The 13,246-nt window shown below is 41.9% G+C and overlaps 1 non-coding gene across 1 annotated transcript; it reads right to left on the bottom strand.

Annotated features, from left to right (window-relative positions):
• Positions 1-4,772: 4,772 nt before the first annotated feature.
• On the bottom strand, positions 4,773-4,845 carry TRNAR-UCU (transfer RNA arginine (anticodon UCU)). Its single transcript has one exon. It is a non-coding gene; the product is annotated as a tRNA-Arg (tRNA).
• Positions 4,846-13,246: the final 8,401 nt, after the last annotated feature.

Consider the following 13,246-nt stretch of genomic DNA (forward strand, 5'->3'; position numbering starts at 1 on the left):
CATTAAGTTTTTTTTGAAGTGTTTGGAAACGCTTTTCTGCGTTGCAGCGGTTTGAAGACGGGCATGCGTCTTCCGTTCTAATCAAAGAAATCACTCTCCGTCCGTCTTCTGTTCGGTACGTGTCGAGAAAATCTTGTAGAATGGCAGCGTCTTTCGTCGTTAGTGATCGCTCCTGCTGTTCCTTAATTCCCAAGGTCTCCAGGTCCCAGAAGCGGCGAATTTCGTGGTCCAATGCCGTAGGTTCGTCGTTGAAGTCCACGTGATTCACAGCACATGGTTTACAGTGATACCGGATATTTGCCACTTAAAACCCAACCGAATATCGAAGGAAGGAGCACTGCGGAACTTGAAAGGCGAATCAGTTCATCATCTTTCATCACCTTCCAATACTGATCTCCACCTATTAGGATTTCAATAAGGTGATCATGTTCGTCAACCTTGGGAATCGCGAGCTGCAGCTTTCTAATTGGCGGTAAGAAGTGGACATCGTGTGGGACAGCTGGATGTGGTGAGTACGTGTTCTCGCTTTCAAACGCTGAGAGGTTTACTGTAGCGTTTGTCCAAACTTCGGTAATACTGAACTGGATGAGACGACGATTCCTGGATGTAGAGTGTGGTAATTCAAAACCTGTAACGGTTATAGCCTTGTGTCCCACGACGCGTAGCTTCAATTGATTTACCAGTTCCATGCTGATGAAACTGGATTGGCTTTCTGCGTCGAATAGGCAACGTGCACGTTTCCTCAACCCAGTCGGTCCCGTGATGCAAATACTGGCAGTCTGGAGATGCGTGAAGTGAGGCAATTCTACGTCGATCTTTCCTACTGAAACTTCCTGTTCTTCGTTGCAGATTGACACATGATGTGATTTCTTGCATTTTGAGCAAGATACTTTGCTTCTTTTGCTGCAGTCTTTTGTATTGTGTCCTCGCTTGATACACAAGAAGCATCGATGAGCAGCTCGTAGCTTATCAGTTCGTTCCTTAATGTTGGGCACCTTGGAACAGTCTTGTGCCCAGTGGTCTCGTGACTCGCAGAATACGCAGAATGCCGATGGTCCCTTCTTCGTTCTTGTGTCCGTCATTTTCGATTTTGCATTCATATGAAGTCCGCCTCTGTGGTGTAGTGGTTAGTGTGATTATCTGCCACCCCCGGAAGCCCGTGTTCGATTCCTGGCTCTGCCACGAAATTTGGAAAGTGGTACGAGGGCTGGAACGGGGTCCACTCAGCCTCGGGAAGTCAAATGAGTAGAGGTGGGTTCGATTCCCACCCCAGCCAACCTGGAAGTGGTTTTCCATGGTCTCCCACTTCTCCTCCAGGTAAATGCCGGGATGGTACCTAACTTAAGGCCACGGCCGCTTCCTTCCCTCTTCCTTGTCTATCCTTTCAATCTTCCCCCCCCCCCCAAGGCCCCTGTTCAGCATAGCAAGGTGAAGCCGCCTGGGCGAGGTACTGGTCATTTTTCCAGTTGTATCCTCCGACCCAATGTCTCAAGCTCCAGGACACTGCCCTTGAGGCGGTAGAGGTGGGATCCCTCGCAGAGTCCGAAGGAAAAACCAAACCTGGAGGATAAACAGATTAAGATAGGTAGATAGATTCTTATGAAGCGTAGCAGCTGTGGATGCGAACGTGTCTGAAAAGGTAGTCTCCTCTAATTTTGTATGAGGTCATGGCACTTTCCACCTCGCCATTCAAGAATTCCATAAGTTTCGTAATATGACTTTCTGCGATCTTTCTCTCGTAGAATATATGATCCACCGGCGGACGATATCCTCTGGAAACGTACGTAATATGTTGGGAGCTAACATCCGTTCGTAGTCGTCAACCTTTCCCCCTAATGCTCATAATGCCTGTATGCGTCTGTTACACTCAGTGTAAGTGCTATTTAAGGCATCGGGAGAAGCGTGTGATATCGGTTTCAGGGCTTCGAGATAATCAAGGTGAGCCTTGATTATACGATTCTTGTCCCCGTATCGTGAAACTAGGATCCGTTTTGTCTCCTCATATGCGGTCGCCAACTATTGGTATTCCACCAACCAAATCCCTAGGTTCGTCCTCTAGGTACCCGCGGAGGAAGATACGTTTGTTGATACTATAAATTGAAGGGTTGCTGTCTACTGATGATTGGAACTGCTGATGAAGGGGAGTTTCACGATATGCATAAAGGGTTGCGGTGTTGGTACGGTACTGCTGGAGTGACTGGAGTGAGGTTCAAACTGGCGACCGATGAGGAAAGTCTCTCTTCGATTACGCGTTTTGCTTTAAGAATTGCCCTCTTGGCTGTGTCAATGTACTTTTCGCACTTAGCGGCATCAGTTTCATATTTAGTTAGTTCTCGCAAGTTCTCTCAGAATTAATGTTGATGCCCCGAGTGTATCTCTCCTAAGCCAGCCTCTTACCCATTCCCTTCTTTCCTCATTTGCTTCTTCTAACGCCTCACTAACCTCTTGCATTAATATGTTTGCAAATGTCTTTAAACTCTTCGTTACGATGTGCTTGCGTCTTGACATGGTGCTACTAATCTACTCCACTGTTTGACTCTTCTCCCGTATGAACGATACGACTGTCAACTCGACCAGACAGTGGTAAAGTAGAGTAACGTGGCCTCTATCTACTCCACTCGCCTCGCTACTCTACCCGTGTAAAAACCAGCCCTAAGCTTCGGTTCGTTAGATCGCCACAGCTAACTATCACCCATGCGTTACTCATCGCATATACTTCCTCACCTCGTACTTCTCACTTAATTACATAGATAACAGAGTGCTGGTATTTCATTCCCGTTTATATCTATCTACATCCTTGTAGGAAGACACTACAGGACTGCAATATAGTTTTCTTTGTATTGGTAGATCTCTTAAAATGAAATGCAGTATTTCAGATTTAGCGTTCTCTTTTGTTGGTTGGAATCGAAGCCGTGATCATGGGTCGGACACCACCACTGATCTCCCGAGGAAGCTAATTAACCGGTGAACGATGGGTACGACCGCTGCAAAATTCAACATATTTATGTAATAGTACCGGTAATAATAATAATAATAATAATAATAATAATAATAATAATAATAATAATAATAATAATAATAATAATAATAATAATAATAATAATAATGCTTCGGATCTGCATAGGCTTGGTGGTGACCTAATGAGGATAAAATGAATGAATCAATTAACAGTATGACGGGGTTGATCCTGAAAATGCCGGGCTGAGTGGCTCAGACGGTTAAGGCGCTGGCCTTCTAACACCAATTTGGCAGGTTCGATCCTGGCTCAGTCCGGTGGTATTTGAAGGTGCTCAAATACGACAGCCTCGTGTCGGTAGATTTACTGGCACGTAAAAGAACTCCTGCGGGACTGAATTCCGGCACCTCGGCGTCTCCGAAGACCGTAAAAGTAGTTAGTGGGACGTAAAGCAAATAACATTATTATTATTGATCCTGAAAATTGAACCGGGGCCATCAGACCAAAGACAAGTATTCTATCCATTTAGCCACAAAGCCGGACTTTAATTTGCTAAACCTTAGGCTACCTTCTCCACTGATCAGGGGTTGAGCGTTGGCAGTAGCTTGTGAAGCAGCCCTGACAACACAGCAGGCTTCTCCGTTGGCTATTGGCTGCAGCTCAAAACGCTGAAGGCTTGACTTCACTAAACCAACCATCGAAAAGGGGTAACCTAAGTCTAGTGATAGCCCACGTCTTGATCCCAACATACGCCACTGGAGGTAACGTCAGGACTAGTTATCCGAGGGAGTGTGAGGTCTCTAGTAAGAAGGGCTACATAAGGCGCTGTTTGTGTCCGCCACATTGCCTTATCAAAGGGACATTCCTCTTACACGGCTACACGCTGAATGAAAGAAACTGCCAGTTCGTACGTTCTTTTTTTAGTGCAGGAGGGAGAAGGGCGTGCGAATATTTTCCTATTGGCTTCTTTCGTAAACACACCCTCTCCCAGAAGTACAGGACTTCTGCCGCATCCGATGTACGCGTAGCCATTGTTGCCAACCGAACTGTTTGAACCGCACATTTACGGTTTTCAACCCTCTACGTAAGGTGTATGGTTCGAATGTGAAACCGTACGCTTTATATGTGGTTTTCCGATATTTTAAAAGGAATAAGTTTTATTATTGGAAATGTTCAGATTTTGTGTACAGTTTGGGGTTTTTTCTCTTGATTGAACATACCTCATTTCCTGGACATATATGGTGTGGCCTCCATTTCTCCAGGGGACCCCCAAACTTTGAATGTTGTGATTCAACTTTGAGCTGATTTCAGATCAACCAAAGAAGCGCCTGAATAGTCTGACACGTGATATTTTTCTGTCTCACTCTGCAGCCGGGATTATCCTACTTCAGACTTTATCAACTGTGGATCTCGTAGTCGGTAGTTGTATGCTTGTTCACACTCTTGGTCTTGGATTAGCCCACACCGAACTCCGCCAATCGTTTCTTAACCAGTGTGAAGTGTGGTGTAACATCAAACATGTAACCACCAATCACTAGGCCTACTGTTCTGCATTTAGGGCAGTCACCCAGATTGCAGATACCCTGTCTGTTGTTTTCCTAGCCCTTTCTTAAATTATAGCAAAGAAATTGGAAATTTATTGAACATCTCCCTTGGTAAGTTATTCCAATCCCCTTCCTATAAACGATTAATTGCCCCAATTTAAAAATCGGCTGATATTGCTATTATCAATTTTCATCCTCCATTTCAGCATCGGACTTTCATATTTGTTTTCCAGACGCAAATTTTTGAAGTTCACTGATAGTTAAAAAATTTGCGTCCCTTGTGGGGATCGAACCCACGACCTTTGGATTAGAAGTCCAACGCGCTATCCCCTGCGCCAAAGGGACTTAATAATCATTCCCTAGTTGTTAATATTATGAATACATTAATGAGATTTCGTCAAACGTATGAATAATATTGTGATCTAGGTACTTACAAATTATTTCGCGTGATAGTGCAGTGTTTCAATTTGTTGTTGGTTAAGTTACCGTGTATTAAGTACCGGTATATATTATTTTATTTGGCGTTTGTTTTGAATGTTAAATAGGTAAAGATTGCGGTTAACTTCTGATTCCTAAAATAAAGCAGGTCCTTCGACGCTCAAAAAATTATACCTTTCTGTTAAAACACCCAGAAGGGAACTAAAGTACAGGCAGTCGTGGGAGAGTATAGACCGTTGCCTACGCTATAATACAAGGCCTTGAAATGCACTAATGAAAACGGGTGCCACCTTAGTTCACCGTCCAGCCACTAGGATCGCGCTGTTGCCCCCTTGTGCTCGCATGGCCGTGAATGTCTATAAGTAAATTATATCCTAAATAGAGAGAGCTGAATGTTGTAGGTGTCTACAGTTTTAAAACTTTCCTACTCAGGGGCTTCTTTTCGAGTTTCAAAACTTTCTCACTTCTACTTGAGTGGCTCGAAGCAATGTTGTCTAATAGAGGTCTCAGAAATTTTTGGAGTAGAAAAAGAGGTAGTTTGTCGTCTTTACACTCTCTACACTTAATTTCACTGATGAACCTGGTTTTCAGGAAAAACGTACACATTTTTAGTAACTGTCGTCGGGGTAAATACTGCACAGCAGAGGTAACAAATTCCGTCATGCGCTGCAGAAGAGCCACAAACGATGATTTCGGGTATCTGAGGGCTCCTCGATCTTGAAAGCGAATAAGACACAATGTTGGACTTTCACTAGCTGGAGAAGTGATATATTCTAAACAGCCTTCACAGTCTGTTTGTTCTTCTGCCACACGTACTAAGTATCCTACTACCATAGCTAGAGAAATACCAGGTATTGTAGTTGTTGAATCTGAGACAAATTAATCATATTTATGTACTAGCGAACACTTAAATAAAAAAGTATTGTTCACACAGATCTGATGTAATTTACCTTGCAAGGGTTTCGCAATGATGGACATTACGTGTTCAGGGAGCTGCGGAATTTGCACATCATCGCGACTTTCATTCCTTCTATATCTTTCATCCATCTGGCACATTCTTGGTTGTAGTAAACTGGTTCGTACATTGCGGATCTTATTTTCATCCCTCAGCTCAACATTGCCATGTTTTGATGCCGCAATAATTCCTGTATGGAGCGTTGTTTCGATTGCGTTAAGGCATGACCTAGCGTCCATTGTGTCATTGTATCCTGCTTTGCGTCGTAGGTGGCTAAAGAAAAGCTCGATATCATCGCTTGTTAGATTCCTCGTCAAGACATAATGAAAATTTATACTTATGAGGTATTTTACGCAGGCCACAGTGGATTGGGTAGTCAAGACCAACGCCTGATACGTTTCCCTCGTGAATCTTTTCTCTTTCTCTGCATGCATTTGAATGTTCTTGATATATGACAAGAAATCATTTATTAACCAACTGAGGCGTTCATCTTCAATGCTGAAAAATGCCAGTTTGTTCTCATTCCTGGAATATGTCCCATACGAGGTGTTGCAGACATCATGGGCATCGAACCACTTCATAAAATGCTCCATGAAAGAAATTGTTTCTTTTAAACTGTTCCTGTCTTTAATGCTCTCGGGACAAACCACCTCCATACTCTTCAAACCAGCGATTGTTTCAGGGGAAAATACAATTTTGGGATTTGCTACATTCATTTTCTCCAAATTTGTAGGGTAAACTACTTTTCTGGTTAGTTTCCTCACCGGCTTCATAATTGAAGATTTCTGGAGTTTGAAAAGACCTCTCAAATGATCGCCGGTCACGATAGCATTGTTTACAAAAAAGTCTCGTGACAAATGTTGGGATCGCACGTTTTTTATGACGTGACTGGGATCGAAGCTTAGAAACAGAGGCCTAGTTTTATCAGCTGGATGTTGTATCTCATGCGTAATGCTTCCTCCACATAATGTTTCGAACATCGAAACATTTACCTGAGAATTGTCGGTCACAATTCTGATCACTCTGAAACCACACTCTTCAACAGCATTTAACGCATCCAAGGTTAATTTTGCAAGTTGTGAGCCCGTAATGGATGAAGTGAAATAGAAAGCCACCGGTATTCTGTAATATGTAGAGAGTCCCTTGAACAAAATGCAGAGTAGTTTATTGGCCAACCTATCTTCGATTCCAAGAGCGTCAATGTCAATGTCATTCAGTCCAATAAACATATCTAATTTCCTGTCATACATAAGTTTCGGCTTTATGGACATTTCATCTGTTATAAGGGAACCAACCTTTTCGTTATCGTTCACTAACTACAGTTTTTTTCTACCAGTAATCGGGCTTTAGTTAGCGAAGTTATGCCGGTCTCCCCTTTTGAGTATTCAACATACGATTTCAACGTTCTTGGATGAGGAAGATGCAAAATATCGAGTGTTCTGAGAAGCCGATAACCAGTTGGCGACCTTGAAGATAATAGCACACACATTTTAACTGTAGTGTCCTGATATTTTCATTTCTTTTTTCCAAAGCTCTGAAGTTGTTCTAACAAAAAGTTTGCTTTCATATTACCTCCCTCAGCTTCCTTCTGAATTTTAGAAACTCGACTTGCAAGATTTCCGGGATCCTTCTTTACCTTACTAAGTTCTGCTTCCAAGTCACGAATTTTTACGCGCAACTTCTTAATAATTGTCACGTGCTTTCTATTTCTTCTGATCTCCTTCCTTAATTTCCTGGTAATGTATTTAGGTACTGTTGATTTTAGGACGGGAGAAAACTGTGTACCTACTGTTGTGGTGCCTACATTTATCAGGTCAGATTCTCCAGTATTATCAGGCACAGGAGAATCCGATTGTTCCACACATTTTCTCTTATTTCTTATATACTCATTTTCACTGTCCGTTTTTTCAAGCTGTCTTTTCTTAAGAGCTTTCCTACATTTTAAAGTGACTTGTTTGTGTTTGGGGAACTCTGTAAAAACTGAAGGGACTTTATTAGGCAGGAGCGTCTTTTTAGATGTACTTATACTAAAGTCTTCTTCTCTGAAGTGTTTACTGCACACCCTCGATTTTTCTGTAGAAACCCAGAGAGATCCCGGCTTGTCTCCTCTGCGAGATATAGCAACAAGCCACCGTTCTTTTAAAGCACTATTCACTGGAAACTTGTGAAATGAAATTCCACTACCTTTAATTTGTCGTGAATGACAATAAGGAACACAGCAATAAACCATGATTGAACCTGCGAGTGCTTATTATCACAAGAATACACACATTCACAACCAACTCAATACACACGTTTAAGAGGCGGCCGGAGCTGGAACGGCCGGCCACCAGCTCAGTAGTTGTTGTAACATGGGTCAAAAGTTTGTAAGAGTTTTTATAAGGAAACGGAACAAGGTAAAATTATTTTGTTTTTATAGCGCACGGTAGTCTGTGATACACTTTTCATTAGTGCAAAAACATTTCAAAAAGAAATGCAAATATAGTTATAAAATGGTAATTAAAATAACGAATCTCCATATGAAATTGAGCTCTGAACCGTGGTTTTCCTAAACTTGTTTTAAGTCAAGATGGTGTTCAAATTGGAATCAAACTATACCGTAGCGAAGTTTATATTTTTCTCTAAGGGGCTACTTTAATATACTTCAAAATTAGGGTTTCTTTATATATTTAATCGTGATTTTAATAAAGCTCTGCTTATTGACTTACGAGTGTCGGCCGAATTCTAGTGCTGGTAGTTCAGCCAGTTTTCGTCAGATGCCGCAGCGCCTTGTCCTTGAAGAGGGATGATGACAGATTAGCTCTTAACCACGCAGGGATGTGGTGAGCGAGATCTTCAGCTGCTATCAGTCGCTTCCTCACCCTTACTTCATAACAAGCGGCAGTGGACACGCTGACAATACTTTGTTACTCGCTAGTTGTGGTATGACCTTTCAATAGCACGTTATATTTTGTCGTGTTTTATTATGCCGTATCTTTTTACCGAGTGCAATGGAATGGCAAAATGCTTGATTTGTAATAAGACATTAAACTTTATTAAAAATGTTAACACTAGGCGAGCTGGCCGTGCAGTTAGAGGCGCGCGGCTGTGAGCTTGCATCCCGGAAATAGTGGGTTCGAATCCCACTGTCGTCAGCCCTGAAGATGGTTTTACGTGGTTTCCCATTTTCACACCAGGCAAATGCTGGGGCTGTACCTTAATTAAGGCCGCGGCCGCTTCTTCCAACTCATAGGCATTTCCTATCCCATCGTCGCCATAAGACATATCTGTGTCGGTGCGACGTAAAACCACTAGCAAAAAAAAAAAAAACATTCATCGACATTATTCTTTAAAACACGCCGAAGAATATGACAAATATGTTGGTGAAGAACACCATGAAATTGCGAATGAACTTAGAACAGCTGCCTTATCTGAGGTAGGTGTTATCCGACTTTATTGAATTGGCTTTGTTATATTAGTGACGCAATGATGTTTACTATTCAAACAAAGACAATTAACTTATTTTTATTGGTAATTGTAGGTCGGAGGTGAATCGTCCGTTCGAATAAGCTACAACATATCTCACTAAAAGAATGGCTAAATGGCGTAACGTTACAGAAAGAGATGTAGTAATGGTTGAGAATCCGCATACTGAATAGTAGTTGCTACTAATGTTTCTGTATTATCTCTGTGTGTATACATTCATAAAACTATTTTAAGGTTTAGTAGAATAAGAATAAACTGCTATAAATATATGTTGTTCCTCTTTCAGTTATAGCCTATTACAATATGGGCAGTGGCGGTTCTAGGTACTTAAAACCCGAGCTCGATAGCTGCAGTCGCTAAAGTGCGGCCAGTATCCAGTATTCGGGAGATAACAGGTTCGAACCCCACTGTCGGCAGCCCTGAAGATGGTTTTCCGTGGTTTCCCATTTTTACACCAAGCAAATGCTGGGGCTGTACCTTAATTGAATCGATTATTTCAGAAACAAGTCAAGCGCCAAATCTGTCATTTTTGGGAAAATGAAAGAAACTGTCTAGCATCAGACAATATGTTACGGTAAGCAGGCCCCGATTTACAAATGGGCGGACTGGGCATTTGCCCGGGGCGCCAGTTTTTGAGGGTCGGCGGCTGGCGGATCGAGTAATTATGGCCTGCGTGAATTACGTCTTAAATTCATTACACTCAAATTACTTTTACATTCCACAAATTATTCCAATTATTTTATTAGACTCTATAAAACACCTTAAGCTATTCTAACTTTAAAACCTGAATTTAATCTATATATTTAAATTTTATGAAGAAAACGTGTCGTATTTCTAAAATTATTTACTTACATACAAATTATCAAACTGAACCAACGGCTTTTTAAATAACAATAAAAACAACCTCATTCTTATTTGGCTGTTATCTTTATTTGGCTTGATAACTTTAATTATGAGAATTAACTGTATTTGCATAATGTGCTGATTAAAAACGCATAATCTTGAAAACTGTAATATTTAATTATTTTTTAGAACGAGCAGAGGGGCGGGCGGCTAAATATTGTTTGCCCAGGGCGCTAACTACTTGAAATCGGGGCCTGACGGTAGGGGTTTTAATATGTTAGTTTGAAAGTATTATATCTCTTAATAATTTCTATCTGTTGTTGTTGTTGTTGTTGTTTGAGTCATCAGTCCATAGACTGGTTTGATGCAGCCCTCCAAGCCACCCTATCCTGTGCTAATCTTTTCATTTCTACGTAACTATTGCATCCTACATCTGCTCTAATCTGCCTGTCATATTCATACCTTGGTCTACCCCTACCGTTCTTACCACCTACACTTCCTTCACAAACCAACTGAACAAGTCCTGGTTGTCTTAAGATGTGTCCTATCATTCTATCTCTTCTTCTCGTCAAATTTAGCCAAATCGATCTCCTCTCGCCAATTCGATTCAGTATCTCTTCATTCGTGATTCGATCTATCCATCTCACCTTCAGCATTCTTCTGTAACACCACATTTCAAAAGCTTCTATTCTCTTTCTTTCTGAGCTAGTTATCGTCCATGTTTAACTTCCATACAATGCCACGCTCCACACGAAAGTCTTCAAAAACATCTTTCTAATTCCGATATCAATGTTTGAAGTGAGCAAATTTATTTTCTTAAGAAAGCTCTTCCTTGCTTGTGCTAGTCTGCATTTTATGTCCTCCTTACTTCTGCCATCGTTAGTTATTTTACTACCCAAGTAACAATATTCATCTACTTCCTTTAAGACTTCGTTTCCTAATCTAATATTCCCTACATCACCTGCCTTCGTTCGACTGCACTTCATTACTTTTGCTTTGGACTTATTTATTTTCATCTATTACTCCTTACCCAAGACTTCATCCATACCATTCAGCAACTTCTCGAGATCTTCTGCAGTCTCAGATAAAATAACAATATCATCGGCAAATCTCAAGGTTTTGATTTCCTCTCCTTGGACTGTGATTCCCTTTCCAAATTTCTCTTTGATTTCTTCTATTGCCTGTTCTATGTAAACATTGAAAAGGAGAGGGGACAAACTGCAGCCTTGCCTCACTCCTTTCTGGATTGCTGCTTCTTTCTCAAAGCCCTCGATTCTTATCACTGCAGACTGATTTTTATACAGATTGTAGATAATTCTTCGTTCTCGGTATCTGATCCCTATCATCTTCAGAATCATAAATAGCTTGGTCCAATGAACATTATCGAATGCCTTTTCTAGATCTACAAATGCCATATACGTGGGCTTGTCCTTCTTGATTCGATCCTCTAAGATCAGACGCAAAGTCAGGATTGCTTCACGTGTTCCTACATTTCTTCTGAAGCCAAATTGATCTTCTCCTAACTCAGCTTCAACTTGTTTTTCCATTCTTCTGTAAATAATACGTGTTAAAATTTTGCAGGCATGAGATACTAAACTAATGGTGCGGTAGTTTTCACACCTGTCAGCACCGGCTTTCTTGGGAATAGGTATAACAACATTCTGCCGAAAATCGGATGGGACTTCTCCTGTCTCATACATCTTGCACACTAAATGAAATAACCTTGCCATGCTGGTTTTTCCTAAGGCAGTCAGTAATTAAGAGGGAATATCATCAATTCCAGGTGCCTTGTTCCTATTTAGGTCACTCATAGCTCTGTCAAACTCTGACCTCAAAATTGGGTCTTCCATTTCATCAGCATCAACAGCCTCTTCATGTTCCAGAACGAAATTATTTACATCTTTACCTTGATACAACTGTTGGATATGCTCCTGCCATCTTTCTGCTTTGTCTTCTTTCCCTAGAAGTGGCTTTCCATCTGAGCTCTTAATATTCATGCACCTAGATTTCCTTTCTCCAAAGGTGTTCTTGATTTTCCTGTATGCAGCATCTACCTTCCCCAGGACCATACAGCCTTCGACATCCTTGCACTTCTCCTTCAGCCATTCTTCCTTAGCTACCTTGCACTTTCTATCCACTTGATTCTTTAATCGCCTGTATTCTTTTCTGCCCTCTTCATTTCTAGCATTCTTGTATTTTCGTCGTTCATCAATCAGGTCTAGTATCTCCTGAGTCATCCACTGATAGTTGATCTTTTCTTCCTTCCTAACATTTCTTCAGCAGCCCTACTGACTTCATTTTTCATGACTCTCCACTCTTCCTCTATTGTGTTTCCTTCAGCCTTTTCATTTAGTCCTTGTGCAACATGTTCCTTGAAACAATCCCTCACACTCTTTTCTTTCAACTTGTCTAGATCCCATCTTCAACTTCAGATGGCATTTCATGACCAACAAGTTGTGGTCAGAGTCCACGTCTGCTCCTGGGAAAGTTTTGCAATCCAACACCTGGTTTCTGAATCTCTGCCTAATCATAATGAAGTCTATTTGATACCTTCCAGTGTCTCCAGGTCTCGTCCACGTATGCAGCCGTCGTTTGTGGTGTTTGAACCAAGTATTGGCAAGGACTAAATTATGATCAGTGCAGAATTCAACCAGCCGACTTCCTCTTTCGTTCCTTTGTCATCATCATCATCATCTGTTTACCCTCCAGGGTCGGCTTTTCCCTCGGACACAGCGAGGGATCCCACCTCTACCGCCTCAAGGGCAGTGTCCTGGAGCTTCAGACTCTTGGTCGGGGATACAACTGGGGAGAATGACCAGTACCTCACCCAGGCGGCCTCACCTGCTATGCTGAACAGGGGCCTTTTGGAGGGATGGGAAGATTGGAAGGGATAGACAGGGAAGGGGGAAGGAAGCGGCCGTGGCCTTATGTGAGGTACCATCCTGGCATTCGCCTGGAGGGGAAGTGGGAAACCACGGAAAACCACTTCCAGGATGGCTGAGGTGGGAATCGAACCCACCTCTACTCATTTGACCTCCCGAGGCT

Source organism: Anabrus simplex, chromosome 2 (assembly GCF_040414725.1).
Source record: "Anabrus simplex isolate iqAnaSimp1 chromosome 2, ASM4041472v1, whole genome shotgun sequence".
NCBI lineage: Eukaryota > Metazoa > Arthropoda > Insecta > Orthoptera > Tettigoniidae > Anabrus > Anabrus simplex.